Genomic DNA, 20,192 nt, shown 5'->3' with positions numbered 1-20,192 from the left:
ATACCTCTAGAGTATCCTGCACTTTCCTTACTGTTGCACTTATTAGGAGTAGGAATAGTAATTTACACCTCTAGAGTATCCAGCACTTTCCCTACTGTAGCACTTACCAGGAGTTGGAATAGTAATTTACACCTCTAGAGTATCCAGCACTTTCCCTACTGTAGCACTTACCAGGAGTTGGTATATTAATTTACGCCTCTAGAGTATCCAGCACTTTCCCTACTGTTGCACTTACCAGGAGTTGGAATAGTAATTTACACCTCTAGTGTATCATGCACTTTCCCTACTGTAGCACTTACCAGGAGTTGGAATAGTAATTTACACCTCTAGAGTATCCAGCACTTTCCCTACTGTAGCACTTACCAGGAGTTGGAATAGTAATTTATACCTCTAGAGTATCCTGCACTTTCCCTACTGTTGCACTTACCAGGAGTTGGAATAGTAATTTACACCTCTAGAGTATCCAGCACTTTCCCTACTGTTGCACTTACCAGGAGTTGGAATATTAATTTACGCCTTTAGAGTATCCTGCACTTTCCCTATTGTAGCACTTACTAGGAGTTGGGATACTAATTTACACTTGTATATTTTTCGAAACTTTATTGAGTGCTGTGTTTACCTAGAGGTGAAATTTGTAGCTGTTCATTTATACTATGTGGTATTCATTAGTGTTTATGCATGACTTAAATATGTATCAATGAAACTGTATTTCACTTACTATTAGTTTTTGGTCTTTGATTTGAAGAAATGTGTCCTTGTAATTGCAGTCGGTTTTCTTCAAGGTTGTTCTACTTCTGAGTAGATAGAGTCCTTAAAAAAAGAAAAGTATGTGTGAAAATGTGTGACACATAATTTTTGAGGAGAGTGATTTTCAAGTTTTCTTCACATGCATGACATATTATATTGAAGCATACTTTAGCATTTTCTCTGCACTTTATTTATAGCAGTACTTATGTACAGACAGAAATGCAATTTTGTCCTGTGGATTCTCCAGTCCTTTGTGTATTGCAGCATTTACATGCATCTGGGATAGTAAATGTCAACTCTACAGTTTCCTGCACTTTCCCTACTGTAGCACTTACTAGGAGTTGGAATAGTAATTTAAGCCTCTTGACTATCATGCACTTTCCCTACTGTAGCACCTACTGGGAGTTGGAATAGTAATTTATACCTCTAGAGTATCCTGCACTTTCCTTACTGTTGCACTTATTAGGAGTAGGAATAGTAATTTACACCTCTAGAGTATCCAGCACTTTCCCTACTGTAGCACTTACCAGGAGTTGGAATAGTAATTTACACCTCTAGAGTATCCTGCACTTTCCCTACTGTTGCACTTACCAGGAGTTGGAATAGTAATTTACACCTCTAGAGTATCCAGCACTTTCCCTACTGTAGCACTTACCAGGAGTTGGAATAGTAATTTACACCTCTAGAGTATCCTGCACTTTCCCTACTGTAGCACTTACTAGGAGTTGGAATAGTAATTTAAGCCTCTTGACTATCATGCACTTTCCCTACTGTAGCCCCTACTGGGAGTTGGAATAGTAATTTATACCTCTAGAGTATCCTGCACTTTCCTTACTGTTGCAATTATTAGGAGTAGGAATAGTAATTTACACCTCTAGAGTATTCAGCACTTTCCTTACTGTTGCACTTATTAGGAGTAGGAATAGTAATTTACACCTCTAGAGTATCCAGCACTTTCTCTACTGTAGCACTTACCAGGAGTTGGAATAGTAATTTACACCTCTAGAGTATCCAGCACTTTCCCTACTGTAGCACTTACCAGGAGTTGGAATAGTAATTTACATCTCTAGAGTATCCTGCACTTTCCCTACTGTAGCACTTACCAGGAGTTGGAATATTAATTTACGCCTCTAGAGTATCCAGCACTTTTCCTACTGTTGCACTTACCAGGAGTTGGAATATTAATTTACGCCTCTAGAGTATCCAGCACTTTCCTTACTGTTGCACTTACCAGGAGTTGGAATAGTAATTTACACCTCTAGAGTATCCAGCACTTTCCCTACTGTAGCACTTACCAGGAGTTGGAATAGTAATTTACACCTCTAGAGTATCCTGCACTTTCCCTACTGTAGCACTTACCAGGAGTTGGAATATTAATTTACGCCTCTAGAGTATCCAGCACTTTCCCTACTGTTGCACTTACCAGGAGTTGGAATAGTAATTTACACCTCTACAGTATTCAGCACTTTCCCTACTGTAGCACTTACTAGGAGTTGGAATATTAATTTACGCCTCTAGAGTATCCTGCACTTTCCCTATTGTAGCACTTACTAGGAGTTGGGATACTAATTTACACTTGTATATTTTTCGAAACTTTATTGAGTGCTGTGTTTACCTAGAGGTGAAATTTGTAGCTGTTCATTTATACTATGTGGTATTCATTAGTGTTTATGCATGACTTAAATATGTATCAATGAAACTGTATTTCACTTACTATTAGTTTTTGGTCTTTGATTTGAAGAAATGTGTCCTTGTAATTGCAGTCGGTTTTCTTCAAGGTTGTTCTATTTCTGAGTAGATAGAGTCCTTAAAAAAAGAAAAGTATGTGTGAAAATGTGTGACACATAATTTTTGAGGAGAGTGATTTTCGAGTTTTCTTCACATGCATGACATATTATATTGAAGCATACTTTAGCATTTTCTCTGCACTTTATTTATAGCAGTACTTATGTACAGACAGAAATGCAATTTTGTCCTCTGGATTCTCCAGTCCTATGTGTATTGCAGCATTTACATGCATCTGGGATAGTAAATGTCAACTCTACAGTTTCCTGCACTTTCCCTGCTGTATCACTTACCAGGAGTTGCAATAGTAATTTAAGCCTTTAGAGTATCCTGCACTTTCCCTACTGTTACACTTACCAGGAGTTGAAATAGTAATTTAGGCTTCTTGAGTATCCAGCACTTTCCTTATTGTAGCATTTACTAGGAGTTGGAATACTAATTTATACCTCTAGAGTATCCTGCACTTTCCCTACTGTTGCACTTACCAGGAATTGGAATAGTAATTTAGGCCTCTTCAGTATCCTGCACTTTCGTTACTGTAGTATTTACCAGGAGTTGAAATAGTATTTTAGGCCTGTTCAATACCCTGCACTTTCCTTATTGTAGCACTTACTAGGAGTTGGAATACTAATTTACACTTGTACATTTTTCGAAACTTTTTTGAGTGCTGTGTTTACCTAGAGGTGAAATATGTAGCTGTCTTTTACACTATGTGGTATTCATTAGTGTTTATGCATGACTTATATATGTATCATGGAAACAGTTTTATACTTACTATTAGTTATTGAAGTTTTCTTTCTAGAAATGTGTCCTTGTAATTGCAGTCGGTTTTTTTTCAAGGTTGTTCTACTTCTGACTAGATGGAGTCCTTAAAAAAGAAAATTATGTGTGAAAATGTGTGACACATAATTTCTGAGGAGAGTGATTTAAATGCATACGCTTTTATATTGAAGCATACTTTAGCACTTTCTCTGCACTTTATTTATAGCAGCACTTTTCATACTGTAGCACTATCCTACATTTTTTTTCATTGCTGCAATTAGTTAGAGTTGGGTGATGTATAAGGATTTTTATATTACTAGCATTATTTACTGTTTATGTTGAATTAATACATCTAATTCGAAATCTGTTTTTCACTTACTTTTCGGTTTGTTTTTTTAAATAGTAGAAATGTGTTCTTCCACTGGCAGTAGAATTTATTTCTTACTCGGATTGGTGTGTTTCTCTGGAACATTTTAAAAAACACAATATTTTTTTAACCCGTGTTAACTGATTTATTTTTTGCCTTTTAATTGCAGTGTTTAGTTTTATTTGGAATATTTTGATTACCTTTTAAATCGGTGTTGAAAATGTTTTTGACTTCAGTTATGAATCGAGATATAATTTATATGTAGTATCTCTGTCAGAAAAAAAAATTGTAAAGTTTACTCGTAATGCGGAGTTTTACATTTAATAAATAATAAACTCATTTTTTCAAAAATAATGATGTACCTTATTTTAATTTTCGAAAACGGGTCGTTTTCAAAAATGAATGAAATATTCTGGGCTCTCGTTTGTAATCGTTCTGAATAGCTTTCTGAGAGAAATATAATAAATAACCCAAATATTAATGTTATTGAATTATATTAAAATCACGTTTTAAGCTTGAAATTATTTATGACAAATTTTGGTGTTATTTTATATTGGACGTATTTTTAAAACATGTCATTATTGTTCGTTTATCTTTATTTATTCACAGAAATATTTCTTATATTTCCATAAAAAAATATAGTTAATATTAATATAGTAGTTATTTATTTAACATGATTAATATTTATGGTGTTATCGTTTTCCGAAAACTTTACTTACTTCTAAATAGTTGGTATTCGTACTATTATGTAGAGTAGTAACTTTCGATGGGATGACAGGGTAAAAAGTTCACAGAGTGGAATCTCACGTCTGCTCTCTCGGGTAGTTGAGGATCAACTAATTTCAAAATGGTGTCTCACTACTATTTATAAGTTTGGTGTGGTATCACAAAATTAATTGTAAAAATATGCGCTGGAAATCGTTTTAAATTTAACATTTATTTCTCTGAGAACATATAATTTAAAAATCTATTTAAAGATGTTTATATCCCGTTATGTTTGCCGTTTTGGCATCCATTTTGGCTATTGTGTTGTGGTAATAATTCATTGAAATAATAGTAGGACTCATTATTGTGATACTTTTGCAAAATGGCGTCCATGAATCCTATATATATGTTTGTTTCATCCGAATAGTTATATATCGTGTAAAAGAATCAGAATGAGTATATTTTTGTTTAAAACAAAGGCAGTAAGTTAAATGTTATCATTTTTACTTTTCGAAATATTAATGAAAGTACTCGAGTATGAATTTTAATACTCGAGTAATAATTTAATAAATAAATAAATGGAAATCGAAATAATATGGTAGTTTTTCATGCCGTTTTTTTAATACACTTACCCACCCAAAACCCCTATTTTCCCTGCATCCCGTGCCAGGTTTTATTTTACAAAAGAAAAAATAAATATATATTTATATGTGAATTTTAAAAAAATACGAGTAATAATTTATTAAATAATAATGAATTTTAATACTCGAGTAATAATTTAATAAATAAATAAATGGAAATCGAAATAATATGGTAGTTTTTCATGCGGTTTTTTTAATACACTTACCCACCCAAAACCCCTATTTTCCCTGCATCCCGTGCCAGGTTTTATTTTACAAAAGAAAAAATAAATATATATTTATATGTGAATTTTAAAAAAATACGAGTAATAATTTATTAAATAATAATGAATTTTAATACTCGAGTAATAATTTAATAAATAAATAAATGGAAATCGAAATAATATGGTAGTTTTTCATGCCGTTTTTTTAATACACTTACCCACCCAAAACCCCTATTTTCCCTGCATCCCGTGCCAGGTTTTATTTTACAAAGAATTTTTTTATATATATATATGCGTTGTAATGGTACACGTTGTTAAATGTTGCGTTGTAATGGTATTTTTCCTATTAAAGTACTATTTTGTGTTGTAATAGTACTCGTTGTAAAAACATGCGTTGTAGTAGTATTAGCGTTGTAAAATCCGCGTTGTAACGGTATGCGTTGTAACAGTATGCGTTGTAACATCATATATCCGCCCCAGGCACTGTATTTCATGGGCAGACGGGAAATTCGCTATGCAGGAGGCATGCACCTCCACAAGGCTGACCCCACTTCCATGGGTTGGCTGCTGATGTGAACCGCTGAGGATGGTTCTGGCAATCTTGAATTTAGGCTGAAACAGGTTCTGACTAACTTTAGTGACATACAACATCAGGATGTTGTTACTACTGAGATGGATTAGCCACAGGACATGATTCCAAATGGCTATTAGACCTCACACCCACTAACATTCTCAAAATCTAGGATTTAAGGGGCACCCCAGACACCAGAACCTCAGGTTGATCATGATACCAAGAGACCCGTTACACAACATAGTAGGAGTCCAATAAGAGAGGTGCACCTGTGGCAGCCACCCTGTACTCGCTGGATTTCAACTTGGTCATGGCAAGAGTTTAGTTAGCAAAGGAATGTAAACCCCTCTACAAACCCCAGACATCACAAGAACTCCCTTGGTTTAGAGGATCTAGTCCCCTGCAGTTGGCAGGCACAAACTGCAAAGTCCACAACCTTAAAGTCTTGCATCCCAAGCCACCTGACATGGCTGCTCCAAGTCCTTGTGTAGGTGAATTCTGGGAACTGTTGTCCCAACCCTCAGAGGGGCTCAGCTTTCTACACCATTCCCCTGGTTCTCTGGATAAATATTTCTCTAACCAGAGTGCTTGAAGATACCAAGGCTTGTTGGTTTTAAGTTCAATGACAACCTGCTTGATTGAATGCTTAGAAAGCAGAGATATATCTGCTCAAAGAACCAACCACTCCTGTGGCTCCATCATAAAGATCTTGCATGTGTTTCTTACCCTTTCTTGGGACACCTGCCAGTTCTTCTGGCCACAGATCCTGTTCAGCACCACAGGTAGCCAAGAGCACTTCTACACCCGAGCCCCCGAGCGAGGTAGATTGGTCCAGGACCAGCTCCTTGCTTTAATTCTAAAGGGTTTTGCTCAACTCACACATGCAAGTACCATTGTGCTTAAGTAACTATTTCAACACCGCAATTCTGATTTACAGCTCCGTTTGACAGCTGAAAGTGCACCTCTGCACCTCATTCACTTTAAAGAAGTAAAATTGTGCTAGCTACTATGAACTGTTCTTAGACCTTCAGAGACCTTAACTCCGAGTGGGTTCCATTGAACTCACCCTTTAAAGTATCAACTGCATATATGTGTTTTCCCAATGAACATAACGTTAATATTTTTCGCATTGCAAAGTATTGATTTATTTATTGTTTGAAAACTGATAGCTCTGGTCATACTGTATATATTGATTTCATTTTTGTATCTAAAAATATATCAAAATCAGAGACATTTTTCTAAAGTTGTGTTGGAATCCTCTCAATGTGTGTCAATAACTTATTGTTCATGTTGCTGAAAAGCTTCACAATTGTTCCTCTAAGTAGCCTGTATGCTCCTTGTCACTCCACCAGGACTGATAGAAGGTATACTTAGAGAGTACACTGAGAGCAGGTCTACTGAGACAGTACCCGGGTTCCATCTTTGCATATTTTATCAGTATTGCACTGTAAGGCTCCCCTGCAAGACCACATACTTCTACCATACAGAAACCACACTTTATCACACAGGAATCTCAATCGAAGACGTCACTCATGATTAATCACATCCACCAAACCTGAGAAGCAGAACAAGGACAAGTTATCTCTCACCGCCCTGGAATGAAAGCTAACAAATTGCGATTGAGTTTTACTGGGCAGGTTTGCATTAGACAGTATTGAAACTCTTTGTTTTTTGTCCTGATCTTAAGATACTTTTTCTCATACAATTGTCTTTTTATTTCTGCATTCGAGTGCGATCTGTAAGTCAGGATTACAGTTGTTGAGAGATAAAACAAATGCCAAAAGGTTTTTCTCAGTTCCCCTCCAAATATCAAAATCATTATGAATATACTGAAGCAACATTTTCAACTTATGGCTATGTGGGTTTCTAGGATTGAAAATATAGGCTTCATACAATTGGTCCATGTAAAGTTCTCTCAAAAGGTGATGGGAGGAATGCATGAAAGTAATCTTACCACAGGCACTCATGTGGGTAGCATCCCCGTTAATGATTCTTTTGCTCACCGTGCCACCTCGGTTTATACCTTGCCTTTGGCAAATCAGTCTTGACCCTGCTCCTCATTAGAACCATCCAGTTGAACTTCCAGACTACGTCCTCTCTGAAGGCAAACACAAACAAACCAGGTTTGAACCGAGGTGGAAGGCAAAGAAAACAGAAGTAGAAAGGTGGTGAGAGTAAGAAAAAAAAACACTCCATACTATAAAACAAAAATAAGAAAACAAAATAGGAATTGGCAAAATGAAAAGACTGCCAGCTAGTGTCAGACCGATTGGCTTTACCATGCTTTTTTCCTTGATACTGTATCAGGGCCTAATCCTGACTTGCTTTACAGAGGTTCCAACACCTGTACACATTTCTTATTACAGCAATAAGACTCTACACATGGTCTAAAAATCAAAGCAGACTATACAATAAAAAAATGTAAGTGGCCGCCTTCACTGCAGACTCAGAATAGCTCAAAGGTTTACTTTCCACTTCTCTTTATACCTCACAGTTCTTGCAGTGCCGAGAAGCTCCTCTCAGATACTGTGCCCTCTAAGGACAGGTGCAGGGCTTTCAAATTTTTAATTTTGGTCTCATCTTTCAGTGTCTTTCTACTTCTGTTGAACACAAAGTCTTAAGTAGGTCCTTTTGTCCAGTTTCATCTTGATTCAAGTAACTCAAACAGCTACTCTGGTAAGATGCAGAACAGATATAATATACAGCTCAATGGTGCCAGGATAGGGTTCACCGCTTACAAGTTAGTGGCAACATCTAAAATTGCTATCACATCTTCTAGGTCCCCCATTCTATTGGTGATTCAAAAGTCATCCCCTAACAAATTAAGATATCTTTGTCCCATTTGTAAAAAGAAACACCTAAAATAAAACAAATCGGGAACTGCACTGAAAATAATCAACCATGAAATAAAAAGAATGTCAGAGTGAGAAGACGAGAAACAAAACAGCAGGTATAAAGTGAGAACGTTGAGTAAAATTGAAGACATGAAGTATTGATACAAGAAAGTAATGAAGTAAAGAGTGGTAAAAGTAACAATATGGAAACACATAAAATGTTAGAAAGGATAAAATAAAGACAAAATAAAGAAGAACTAGGAAATAAAAAGAAAGTATGGAAGTTGGAATAAGAGAACGGATACAGTAAGAATGAGAAAAGAAAATGTTCTGGACAAGAGAAAGTCCAAGATACAAAATAGAAATAAAGCAATGAGGAAAGTTGGAAGCCTATACAGGATGAAAGAATAAAATACAAGACTAAACAAATGAGTAGGCAAAACCCATAAAATTGAACAATGAAGGAATAAAAGAATGTATGAAGAGAATGAAGTGAGATTTAGAAAGTAAAAGTGAGAAAGGCAACATGAAAGGACAAGAAAGCAGTTAGGAGAAAAGCACAGAACAGAAAGACAAAGAAATCAAAGCCAATGCACGATCCACTTTCCTCCAAAATAGGTCAAATTAGCACAAGTTCATGGGTAAACTTGTGAGCAGAAGCACCACGCCAAGGTTTTGACCTTTGCTACTGAACATTCACCCAGCAGCGGAGCAGTGAGGGTACTGGCCGAGGCGGTGACGTGGGTAGGGGGGGGGCAGGGTGGGGGTAGTAATGTATGGATTACGGAGTTTAACAGGTAAGTAAACATATAAAAAAAAATTGTTGCGCGCACTGCATCGCATTTGGTGATGCAGTGCACGCAAAAAAATTTGTTTTATTTATGTATATGTTTACTTACCTGTTAAACTCCGTAATCCATACATTACTACCCCCCACCTTGCCCCTCCCCCTCCCCACATCACTGCCCGGCCGGTACTCCCACTACCGGCCGCGGCTGCATTCACACCATTCACAACGTCATTCAGGGGGCTACCCTGCTTCTCATCAGATCAGAGATCCGGTGTCCAGCTCCAGATAGGGGCAGTGCTACGGGTTTGTTGAGCTCAGGGCAAAATTCAATTTCCCTACTTGAGAACCTGGGAAACAGCTTCTTATTTGGCCATACCACACCGACTGGTCCTTGCACCCCCACGTCATAGTGCATTTGACTGCCTTCTCACTGGCTGCTGCGTGCACAAGGTTTGCTTCCTGATTTCTCCCCCTGAAGGAACCAGGCAAGCTCCTGTCAGGCCTCGGAGAAGTAGAGCTGTTGTGGCCATCCTGTCTGTCTGATGTCAGTCTGAGTGCCCCATTCACACCGCATTCACACCATTCATACGCTAGCCCACACACTGCACTCACACTACAGGCATCACTGGCTATGGCTGCATGGAGAGACCAGTGTTACATTATGTTGATAGGAGTAAGCCCGTCTGTAACATGACATCACAGAACCAAAAGATTGAGGGAAGGAAGTCAGAAACAATTAACTAATTATTAAGGTTTCCTGTGTTCTCTTATTGCGGACAGACTTTTATTTTGAACCTTCCTAGGCAGACAGAAGCTGTCAGAGGATTTGTTTCAGAATTTCTCTCTGTCTGGATTATTCTGCAGATGTTGTAGCCACTGAGGTCAATAATGACCAATAGTCATCTTTCAATGTCGCTGCCAAAAAGAATGTCCTTCAAACCCATCGTAACAGAATCTGTTAAGGAACTGGTGAGACTGACCTAGTGCACTGCACAGGAATGTACAGCATTTCATTCTGTTTCCTCTTATCTGCTCTGCCCATTTCACAGGTGTGATTCAGGTATTCAAATGGCAGGGTGGGATCTAAGAATTAGAAGACACCCTGCATCTTTCTTCTGCACTGACTGGCAGAGCCTGGCAGTGGCCTTATGGCTGGGCTCTGAGGGCCTGATTCACAGAATGAACTTAAGACTCAATCCTAAACTTACAACTATTTTGGTATTCACAGAATGCGCTTACTACTTTTGGTATTCACAGAAGTTAGGATTTTGTCTTAAGTTTGTCTTAAGACAGACTTAAGACAGACTTAAGACATACTTAAAGCAAACTTAAGACAGACTTAAGACAGACTTAAGACAGACTTAAGACAAAATCCTAACTTAAGTCTGTCTTAAGTTTGTCTTAAGTCTGTCTTAAGTTTGTCTTAAGACAAACTTAAGACAAAATCCTAACTTCTGTGAATACCAAAAGTAGTAAGTTCATTCTGTGAATACCAAAAGTAGTAAGTTCATTCTGTGAATGCCAAAAGTAGTAAGTGCATTCTGTAAATACCAAAATAGTAGTAAGTTTAGGATTGAGTCTTAAGTTAATTCTGTGAATCGGGCCCTGAGTCTTCATCTGTGTGAATGCCTCTGTGCTGGCCCGGCTTGCCATAGACTCCTTGTGTGACTCTACACAGCTTCAAGAGCATTGCACCCATTCAGTCAATAGAAGGTAGTTCTGGGTACCCAGGGGAGACAAGCTGCCCAACAAAACTGTAGCCTTAGAATCCGCTCATTACTACTCACAAAATAAACCTTAGACATCATACACAGCTGCTGCTTGAACCTGAAAAAACATTTTATGTTTTGCGTAAGAGGCATTCTAAGGGTAGAATTTGCATTCCAAACTCAGTTCTGACTATCCAAATTAGAAGTGTGGTTCCAATCTGCATTCTAATGGAATTCTTTTATTTCCTAATTAGAACTCTCATTCCAAACATAGAATGTCATTTACAAAGTAGAACTCATTCTAAATTAGAGCTCAAATTTCATATTAGCAAGGCATGAACATCACATAGTGGCGACATTGTGACACCACAGACACCTTCATTGCAAGTCTTGTTGTAGATTTGATTTTGCACAAAAACTAAATCTCTGATCTAACGGGCATTGCAAACAATTTAACACTACTGCACTCTCAGGGTTTGTCATGGATACATTTGGTCATGTTAAAGCTTTTGGAACGTGTCCATGGAAAACTGCAGGGAACTTGGGATAAGTCTGTCAAAATCAGGACATAAAGGCGGACGTCAGCTATAATTCTCCAGTGCAAGAGCACAGCTGTGACATGACTGTCCCTGCACAGCATAGCATTTGCCAGTCAAGGAGCCGTCACACATTCACACATTCACAATGTTCTCTCAGTCAACTTCTTCACCAAAGAAGAGGATGGACAGGTAAAGGACCATTCAACTGATCACACAAAAGGGAAAGGAGAATGGGATGGTAAATGGGACATGGAATGATATAGGGACTTGGTGTTACCTCTACATGGAACACACAAAACCACCTCATTCATATCAATTAGCTCTTTTCAGCTCCAGTAAGAACAGATGTTATATTTCATATCGGTACCCTAATATAGCTCCAAGGAACATCGCATACTTTCTCTACATCAGTTTCCGTTCTTTCATATGAACGAGCCTTATAAGGACATAACTCCAAATAATGACAGAATGCCTTATAAGTACATCACGCCTTATAAGGACTGCAGCCTTTTATGGACTAAACCTTTCACCCAAAGGCTAATATATGCAGCGGGGGTGTACGGAGTCAGTCTGCCACCAGACCCACGGTATATGTTATCTGTAAACAGCCTAGGTCCTGCATGACAGGGTTCTATTGGAACTACACTAGTCATGCTAGATGATTCATATGTACAACTGGAGTGGCGCTGCCAGACACCAGCACTGATGGAGGCCTGGTTACAGGCACTCCCCGTTCAACAGACACTAGGAGATCCTCCTCAAATGGCCTGCAAGTACAGTCTAGGTCCCCAACCTGGTGTTCCCTTAAGGAACGCTCCAGGCCCTGAGACTGGGTTTCGGGCACCGTGGACACACCGTCCCACACTCATTCCTTCGCCACTGAGACCGGACATGAGCCCCTATGTAGGAACTGGGGTCTTCAAATAAGTAAGTTTTATCTAAGATCAAGATCAGGGCAATCAAAAATCACAGTAGTAATAACTTATTATCGTCCCTTAAAAGCACAGGTGTTTCATCACTCTGCCATAAATACTTAAATAAAAAATAGGCCTGGCAACAGACTTGCTCCTAGTCAGCACCTGCAAGGAATTCTTTATAAATACATTTAAATAACATTGCATTAAGCATCCATAACCATTTCCTTATGTAAGCAACCATTTCATTTAGTGACTAAAGGCATCCAGGAAACTTTGCATTAGACAAAAGTAAACCGACCATTAAGTAGGAGTAAAACATTTCATGAGGATTATAAAGGGTCGTTCAGCAGAGGTAATCACTTCCTCTAGGTAGGGCAAACAGTTCATTAGGCCACATTAACTAAGGCATTAGGCAAAGATAAACATTTTGTATATACCGGCTACATTAGCCATTACCATACTCCTAGCAGGGGTGTTCTCCTCTGGCTCAAAAGTTACTAGGGCCTCCGCAATTCTAGGGTAAGTTTAGGGGCCTGGCGTTCCTGCAGTGACCCTTCCACAACAATGGGGGGCCGACGAGGCCCAACACAGTCTCCCGCGCGGGAGGGGTAATCTCGGGGCCTCCCCGGGGGGTTTTACCTCTTTCCTTCGCCCCTCCTCTGGCCCTTTCGGAGGTTTGGTTGCTGGAGGGGATGGGGGGGGGCGGCTCCTGCCCTCCTAGAAGCCCCCTGGAGTGTCTCACTGATGGCGACGGCTACGGGGCACCGCAGGACTGCACGGGGCCCTGCGCCGATGCTAGGGCCGGCCCCGAGGGTGTAGATAGGCGGAGAGGGCTCCTTTGCTCCTTGGAGTCCTCCGAAGGGTTGCCTCCTGTTCTCGGGCCCACAAGCACGTCAGAGGCCCGGGAACCAATTGGCCTGAAGGTGCGCTGGGCGCAGGGCCTGGGATCCAATGAGGGCAGAGGTGCTCCCGCAGCCTCCTATGGCAGCGCGGCCTGCGGGGACACAACGCTGGTGGCCAATCAGAGCGTGGCGGGGGCGGAGTCAATTCCAATGCCCCGTCACGTGAGGAGAGTTTCAGGCTTCAGGCCTAGTGAGGCCGACTGCGGCCTGTCAGGAATTTGCGGCGGCCCTCTCCTGGCTCCGGGAGCCACCGAGGGGTTGAGAAAGGCGGCGCCGGCGTCCATGGGATTGCGCCGGACCGCGACAACGAAGGCGAGGCTCATAGAGCTCCTGGACTGGGGCGGTGAGTTGTGCGGCTCCCTCAGTGATAACGCGCATCAGGGGACCAGCAGGGAGCGCCTAGCAGTGGAGGCACTCAGTCCTCGTGGCGCTTTGGGGACAATCACCACAGCGCCTCGGCCAGCAACAGGAGGCAGGAATCTAGCGCTCCTCATGGACCCAGCGCTTGAGCAGGATAAGCAGTCCCAGTTCAGGCAGGTCAGTGTTCTAGCTCCAAGGGGGGAAGAGCGCTTCACAGGTAGCCCATTTCACTTCAGGTTCAGGCTGGCTAACAGCTCAGGCAGAGTAGGACAGCAGAAGGGATAAGGCAGGGCAGCGCAGGGGCCCCAGGTTATGGCAACAGAGTGCAGAGGTGACACAGCCCAATACCTGGTTGATCCCCAGTGGTCCTGGATAGTGCAGGGAGGCTTCTTCCTGGCGCATGTTGGTTCTGGCGCCCTTCTGTGGTATTAGAATCTTGGCTTCTTGAGGAGGGGGGGTGGTGAGTTGAAGGCTTTCCTCAGCAGGTCACTTCAGATGGTTCCTGGGTTCCCCTCCCGCCGGGCTAGATCAGTGGGCTAGTTCAGTGTTCCTCACACAGCTTGGTGGGCAGCGCCTAAACCCTGTCACCCCCAGTGGTAAAGGTTCCTTACTTGGCCCTCCCGCCTACGTCTCCTGAGTAGGGTCCCCCAGGTAAGTGATGCCCCAACTGACTGGAGAGTTTCCCTCCCTTTTCTTTTATAGTGGCAGTTGGTAGTTGGCAGTGGGCAGGTGGTGACCACTCCCCTATTCTGGAAGGTTCCAGGAGCTGCCTCACTCTAGCTATGGGCAGGCAGGCAAGCTGGTATTGCAACAATGTTTAAGGGTTCCAGCCAGCTCCTGGCTACTAGAGTGGGTCTAAACAGACCACGCTGCAGTAGCATGGGTCAATGGCAGCATGTTGGGGGAAGAGAGCACCTGCACCTTAGCATTGATTAGGAATGGGAAGGTGCCCAGAGACCTAAGGCCAACCAAAAAGAAGGTGGGAAAAATGAGGCAAAAGCGGAAAAAAAGGAAAGACCACCCTAAGGCTGACAGGTCTAACATGCGTCCCCCCCCAGCTGAAAGTGGGGAGAGCTACCCAGCCTCTAGGGAGTTCTCGTCACTAAGGCGGAAAACCAGGGAGAGACCGTCAGCATTGGCGTGGGCAACTCCGGGCCGATGTTCCACCGGAAAGTCCATCCCCTGTAGAGAAATGGACCACCTTAGCAACTTGGGGTTTTCGTTTCTCATCTGCATGAGCCGGCGAAGGGTTCGGTGGTCGGTTTGAATCAGGAAGTGGGAGCCAAACAGGTATGGCCTCAACTTCTTCAAGGCACAGACCACAGCGAAGGCTTCTCGCTCGATGGTACTTCATCGCCGTTCCCGAGGGAGGAGTCTTCTGGGGATGAAGGCCACAGGTTGGTCTTAGCCATCGTTGTTGAGTTGCGAAAGCACAGCGCCTATGCCATGCTCAGAGGCGTCCGTCTGCACAATGAATTCCTTTGTGAAATCAGGTGTTGCAAGCACCGGAGCGGTGCACATCGCGTGGTTCAGTGTCTCGAATGCCTCTTAGCAAGCAGCCGTCCAGATCACTTTTCGTGGCTGCTTCTTAGACGTCAACTCAGTCTAGGGGGCTACAATGGTACCATATCGCTTGACGAACCGGCGGTAATAGCCAGTGAGGCCGAGGAAAGCTCGGACCTCAGTCTGAGTTTTAGGGGGCTCCCAAGCCAAGATGGTCCCAATTTTGGCACCTTACCCCCACCCTAATGAATGAGTCACTGAATTTGAGCATTAACTAGTTCGAGCGACCATGTGTGTGTTACTATGCAATCGCCCTGAAGGGCGCAGGGGTCCCTTGAGTGACCTGTAAGGCTGTGCTGCCCTGTAACTATTTTACAATAGCGCCAGCAAGCTGCCAGCGCCGTTGTAAAATAGTTACAAAGTTAGCCTGCACAGGAAGCACCTGCTTCGTTTAATCTAGTGGTTCCTGTGCAAGCTAACTTTGTAACTATTTTACAACGGCGCTGGCAGCTTGCTGGCGCCATTGTAAAATAGTTAAATGAGTGTGGGTTCAACTTTTGAACCCGTTACGTTCGCGGATTTTTTTTTGCGGATTTTGCGGGAAATCCGCAAAATTCGCGGATTGCGGATTTCCCGAAAATCCGCAAAATCCGCGAGCGTAACGGATTTCACGCTCATGCTTAGTTAACTTGGACCAACTTAGGCCTCAAAGGTGTCTCTTGGGGCTCCGAGACAGTTCCAGTACTTGGGAAGGATTTCACAGGGCCAACGGGGCCAACAACAGTATTCCCCAGGGAAAGGGGCGAACTCGGGGCCTCCTGTAGCCTTCAGGCCTCCTTGGCCCCTTGCGGCGATGTCAGCAGGCCTCGGGGTGAGAGGGGCTGGCTGCAGGCACAGCAGGGCGGCACGGGCCCCATGCTGATGGTAGGGCCGGCCCGAGGGTGTAACAGCTCGGAGGGGCTCTCAGGCTCTTCCGGAGCCCTCCGATGGTGAAGATGCCTGTCGTGATGTCAGCGGTGTGGGGGACCAATGGGAAGGATGACAAGGAAGGACCTGGCTCTCACGGCCAATAGGGGCGCAGATAATGGGGGTGCGCCAGCCAGGACTGATGGCTGTGCGGCGTTTGACGGGGCGGGATCCAGGACGACGCCCCCGTCTAGTGAAGGTGGAGACAGGCTACAGGGCCTAGCGCGGCCTTCTCCTCAAATCGCGGCCTGACTAAGATTTACGGCAGCCCTCTCCTGGCCCCCGGGGGCCACCGTGGGGGTGATGAGGTCGGCGCTTCTGGGCCGCAGAGGCCGCGAACGGCGCCTGGGCCTCTGGCGGGGCGGCAAAGGCCGCGGCGGTGAGTGGTGCCACCAACGCTTCTCCTCAGCGCTTCAAAGCACAGAGCTAGCAAAGCTTCGCAGCGCTTCTCCTTGGGGCCCAGCGCTTGGGTGACACGCGCTATGGGGGCAGTCACACAGTTCTAGCAGGACAGGCAGTCTGAGTAATAGCGCTTCTCAGGTACAGCGCTTCAAGGCACAATAGCTTCCAGGACCTCAGCGCTTCTCAAGGGGGCACAGTAGGGGAGCGCTGGGTTGGCAGTGAAGGCAGGACAGCGCAGGGGCCACAGGTGCAAACAGAGGGGGCAGAGATGGCACAGCCCAGTACCTGGTTGATCCCCAGTAGTGCTGGTCAGTTCGGTTTCTTCTTGGCGCTTGGTGGTTCTGGCGCCCTTTTTGTGGAAGCAGATTCTTGGTTGCTTGAATAAGGGGGGTTGAGTTGAAGGCTGCTGACAGGTTTCCTCAGCAGGTCACTGTAGGTGGCCCCTGGGTTCCCCTCCCGCCGGGCCAGATCAGTGGGCTAGTTCAGTGTTCCTCACACAGCTTGGTGGGCAGCGCCTAAACCTTGTCACCCCCAGTGGTATAGGTTTCTGACTAGGCCCTACCGCCTAAGGCTCCTGCGTAGGGTCCCCCAGGTCAGTGATGCCCCAACTGACTGGAAAGTGTCTCTCCTTTTTCTTTTATAGTCCCAGGTCAGATGACCACTCTCGGAGATGGCAGTTGGTGACCACTCCCCTATTCCGGAAGGTTCCAGGAGCTTCCTCACTCTAGCTATGGGCAGGGAAGGCAGGCTGGTATGGCAACAATGTTTAAGGGTTCCAGCCAGCTCCTGGCAACTAGGGTGCTACTATCAAGTCCACTCTGCAGTAGCAGGGGTCAGTGGCAGCCATGTTGTGGGAAGAGAGCACCTGCACCTTAGCACTGATTTTAATATTACACAGGGCATCTCAACCTCACAGGGCCTATACAACTTTGTTACGATGGGGGGACATCCTGAATTAGGGGAGCGAAAAGCAAAACAATATCAGGGAAGAGGGCCAAGTCCAACAAACTGGCAATGCGGTGAGCCTCATAGGCTTCATTCATGACACTGGTCAATTTAACAGTCCCCAGCTCGAGGACAAACCCTTCCCCTGCCCCAGGCACTGTATTTCATGGGCAGACAGGAAATTCGCTATGCAGGAGGCATGCACCTCCACAAGGCTGACCCCACTTCCATGGGTTGGCTGCTGAGGTGAACCGCTGAGGATGGTTCTGGCAATCTTGAATTTAGGCTGAAACAGGTTCTGACTAACTTTAGTGACATACAACATCAGGATGTTGTTACTACTGAGATGGATTAGCCACAGGACATGATTCCAAATGGCTATTAGATCTCACACCCACTAACATTCTCAAAATCTAGGATTTAAGGGGCACCCTAGACACCAGAACCTCAGGTTGATCATGATACCAAGAGACCCGTTACACAACATAGTAGGAGTCCAATAAGAGAGGTGCACCTGTGGTAGCCACCCTGTACTCGCTGGATTTCAACTTGGTCATGGCAAGAGTTTAGTTAGCAAAGGAATGTAAACCCCTCTACAAACCCCAGACATCACAAGAACTCCCTTGGTTTAGAGGATCTAGTCCCCTGCAGTTGGCAGGCACAAACTGCAAAGTCCACAACCTTAAAGTCTTGCATCCCAAGCCACCTGACATGGCTGCTCCCAGTCCTTGTGTAGGTGAATTCTGGGAACTGTTGTCCCAACCCTCAGAGGGGCTCAGCTTTCTACACCATTCCCCTGGTTCTCTGGATAAATATTTCTCTAACCAGAGTGCTTGAAGATACCAAGGCTTGTTGGTTTTAAGTTCAATGACAACCTGCTTGATTGAATGCGTACAAAGCAGAGATATATCTGCTCAAAGAACCAACCACTCCTGTGGCTCCATCATAAAGATCTTGCATGTGTTTCTTACCCTTTCTTGGGACACCTGCCAGTTCTTCTGGCCACAGATCCTGTTCAGCACCACAGGTAGCCAAGAGCACTTCTACACCCGAGCCCCCGAGCGAGGTAGATTGGTCCAGGACCAGCTCCTTGCTTTAATTGTAAAGGGTTTTGCTCAACTCACACATGCAAGTACCATTGTGCTTAAGTAACTATTTCAACACCGCAATTCTGATTTACAGCTCCGTTTGACAGCTGAAAGTGCACCTCTGCACCTCATTCACTTTAAAGAAGTAAAATTGTGCTAGCTACTATGAACTGTTCTTAGACCTTCAGAGACCTTAACTACGAGTGGGTTCCATTGAACTCACCCTTTAAAGTATCAACTGCATATATGTGTTTTCCCACTGAACATAATGTTAATATTTTTCGCATTGCAAAGTATTGATTTATTTATTGTTTGAAAACTGATAGCTCTGGTCATACTGTATATATTGATTTCATTTTTGTATCTAAAAATATATCAAAATCAGAGACATTTTTCTAAAGTTGTGTTGGAATCCTCTCAATGTGTGTCAATAACTTATTGTTCATGTTGCTGAAAAGCTTCACAATTGTTCCTCTAAGTAGCCTGTGTGCTCCTTGTCACTCCACCAGGACTGATAGAAGGTATACTTAGAGAGTACACTGAGAGCAGGTCTACTGAGACAGTACCCGGGTTCCATCTTTGCATATTTTATCAGTATTGCACTGTAAGGCTCCCCTGCAAGACCACATACTTCTACCATACAGAAACCACACTTTATCACACAGGAATCTCAATCCAAGACGTCACTCATGATTAATCACATCCACCAAACCTGAGAAGCAGAACAAGGACAAGTTATCTCTCACCGCCCTGGAATGAAAGCTAACAAATTGCGATTGAGTTTTACTGGGCAGGTTTGCATTAGACAGTATTGAAACTCTTTGTTTTTTGTCCTGATCTTAAGATACTTTTTCTCATACAATTGTCTTTTTATTTCTGCATTCGAGTGCGATCTGTAAGTCAGGATTACAGTTGTTGAGAGATAAAACAAATGCCAAAAGGTTTTTCTCAGTTCCCCTCCAAATATCAAAATCATTATGAATATACTGAAGCAACATTTTCAACTTATGGCTATGTGGGTTTCTAGGATTGAAAATATAGGCTTCATACAATTGGTCCATGTAAAGTTCTCTCAAAAGGTGATGGGAGGAATGCATGAAAGTAATCTTACCACAGGCACTCATGCGGGTAGCATCCCCGTTAATGATTCTTTTGCTCACCGTGCCACCTCGGTTTATACCTTGCCTTTGGCAAATCAGTCTTGACCCTGCTCCTCATTAGAACCATCCAGTTGAACTTCCAGACTACGTCCTCTCTGAAGGCAAACACAAACAAACCAGGTTTGAACCGAGGTGGAAGGCAAAGAAAACAGAAGTAAGAAAGGTGGTGAGAGTAAGAAAAAAAAACACTCCCTACTATAAAACAAAAATAAGAAAACAAAATAGGAATTGGCAAAATGAAAAGACTGCCAGCTAGTGTCAGACCGATTGGCTTTACCATGCTTTTTTCCTTGATA

The sequence above is a fragment of the Lissotriton vulgaris genome, chromosome 10, assembly GCF_964263255.1.
Source record: "Lissotriton vulgaris chromosome 10, aLisVul1.2, whole genome shotgun sequence".
Classification (NCBI taxonomy): domain Eukaryota; kingdom Metazoa; phylum Chordata; class Amphibia; order Caudata; family Salamandridae; genus Lissotriton; species Lissotriton vulgaris.
This window is presented reverse-complemented; position numbering follows the sequence as displayed.